The sequence below is a fragment of the Equus przewalskii genome, chromosome 6 (genome assembly GCF_037783145.1).
Source record: "Equus przewalskii isolate Varuska chromosome 6, EquPr2, whole genome shotgun sequence".
Lineage (NCBI taxonomy): Eukaryota > Metazoa > Chordata > Mammalia > Perissodactyla > Equidae > Equus > Equus przewalskii.
The window spans coordinates 90,833,848-90,836,406 of record NC_091836.1 but is presented as its reverse complement, the minus strand read 5'-3'; the positions used below and the strand labels follow the sequence as shown (position 1 = coordinate 90,836,406).

The 2,559-nt window shown below is 33.3% G+C and overlaps 1 long non-coding RNA gene across 1 annotated transcript; it reads left to right on the top strand.

Annotated features, from left to right (window-relative positions):
• Nucleotides 1–224: 224 nt before the first annotated feature.
• Nucleotides 225–2,279, top strand: LOC139084013 (uncharacterized). Its single transcript, XR_011541288.1, has 2 exons — nucleotides 225–330; nucleotides 2,072–2,279. It is a non-coding gene; the product is annotated as an uncharacterized lncRNA (long non-coding RNA).
• Nucleotides 2,280–2,559: the final 280 nt, after the last annotated feature.

Sequence of the window (2,559 nt, the reverse complement as noted above, 5' to 3'; positions counted from 1 at the left end):
ATTCTCTGCCAAGAATTGAGTTGATCACATAATATTTATGTTCTTACTTAATCCTTCCAGCATACCATTCAGATTACTATTTTTGTTATTTATTACACTTATTTTATAAATAAATAAAAGGAATTTTCAGAACAGATTTAGTATTAACCAATGGTGGCATAATTAGAATATTGGTTAATAATTATATTGAACTGCAAATAACAAATCTGGAAAACTGTGGCTTAAGAAAAACAGAGGTTTTGCTTTTCTCACATAGAAGTTTGGAATTAGGCATTGCAGACTGCAGTGGTGACTCAATGAGACCACCAGTGTCCTGGACCTTTGTATTCTGTAAGTTCACTTATCTTTAGTATGTGCTCTTGGTTTACAATGGAAAGATGGATGCTCCGATTCTACTGTCTAGTTTTCTTTGTAGAGAGGAAAAGGGAAAGAAAAAAACTCAAAATATTCCAGGTAGATGAGTCCTCTTTTCCATTTTAAGAGAAGCTTCTAGAAGCTTCATGCAACAAACTTCAGATCTTACTGGCTAAAAATATTATGTCACATGTCTACACTTACGTGGAAAGAAGCCCGGGAAATGCAGATTTTTATATGAGAACTTTGCTCCTATCAAAATAAGGAAGTAGTAGAGAATATATTCAGGGAAGAACACATAGTAAAGAAGAAAGGGGGGAATTTTTTGGGGGAAACCAGAAATCTGAGTCCTCAATTGTTCAAAGACTGAACTAGGACCTGAAGCCAAGTTTGTCTAAGTCTAAACCTAGAGCTATTAATTTCTAAATTATGGAGTATCATTTGGATTTCCTGGAGTTTAGACAGGGAAAAACTTGCGTCGTCTGTACTAAGACTCAACAAACACTGATTGTTCCATTATGTGACTCATAAAAGCATGGGGGTACTTACTGGATATGTGCAGAGTTTTTTTTCTTGCTCATAATTGCAAACCTGAAAAGTATTTATAATTTGGCACATAACTCTCCTGCAAACGCCATGTTGAAACTTTAAGGATATGAGAAATAAGCTCTGCAGGCTTAAGAGAACATTGGCTTCATGTGTTTGATTGATGTTCAAGACCACTGTAGATATATAAGTTTATTATGATCTCCATTCTTCCAGTTTTGTAGAGATACAGACCTTTCTCTGCAGAATTGCAAGAGGCAAAGTAGTTGTAAATGCTTACATTTGTCCTAATTTATCTTTTATTTTCTTTGACCTGTAACCTCACATACTTGACTTTAGTCAAACACTGAATTACGGTGGACTTGAAGTAATAAAACATTGGGTTATTGTTTTTCCTTAATTGTTACATGAAGGGGTTTAGGAAATACATAGGTAAAGATACTGAGCAGGAGTTAGGAGTCATGTGGAAGTGAGTGTGCTCACTATTCCCCAAAAGACAACCGATAAACACATTAACAAGAAAATCGCCTGTCTTTTCAGCAAATTGGCAGTTTAGAAAATCTACTGCGGCGTTTTTATCTTCCAAAAGAAATAAAGAAAATATACTGATTATTGTGACCTATTCAAAAGCTATTGTCTTTTAAAATTAGTCTCAAACATATGTTAAAAATTAACAATCCATTCCATTTATTCATTTGTGCCGCAAATATTGAGAAAGCTTATATTCTGGTCCAGGCAAGAGTGTTAGATCCTTATAGACACAGATTCTAAGTTATAGTTACAAGTCCTTACCTGCTTTAATCATACATGAAATTTTGTTTTGCCTTTAAAATAGACCGCAAGTGACTTGATGCAAGAGACATATTCTGTTTCTCATAGTTATTTGCAGCATTTAGCATAGTTGCCGGCATATAATAGGAATTCATTATATAAATAAATTAATAATTCACATTTTAAAATAAACTGATGGCAGATTATTTAAATAAACAAATTGTATAGTATTTAACAGAAGCATGGGATAGCCTAGTTAATATAACATTATTTCTATTTAGTACAATTTAAGCTATCCTGAATCACCTGATGTTTAATTATGTTTTAATATAATCTACATATGTTTATGTATTTATCTTGCAATATTTTTTTCCTTCTTTTTTTTTGTTTTCATTTGCAGGAGACCAATCCACTTACATAGAATGAACTTACTTCAGGTTTTATTATTCTGGTTCATCTTAAGGACAACATTTGTTTCAAAATCTGTGGATCAGATAATTAGAAGCAAGACATCTCTCTATTTGTGGCCTACAACACTGGAAAGATCCGCCTTCTTCTTTATTGCCCATCCTATAGAATAAATAGACTGAGAGTTCAACTCTGAGAAATGCTCTTTGTTTGATGCTGTAGTGAGGTCCCTCAGTCTGAGAAGAGGGCATAGTGTTAGGTGAAACTCTTTTTGACAATTTAGCTAGCAAAAGCTCCATGTTAATAAAATTACAATTAGACTTCTGGAGTCTCTCATTTCAAAAAATGTAATCCTTTTGAAAAATTAAAAAGAAAAGAAAAGCGCAGTAATAGAGGGAGGATTAAATGTGATAAACAGCTGATGAATTATTCAATACTTAGCTTTGCTGGCAAGCCTACAGAATTTAGTGAGATTCCCTA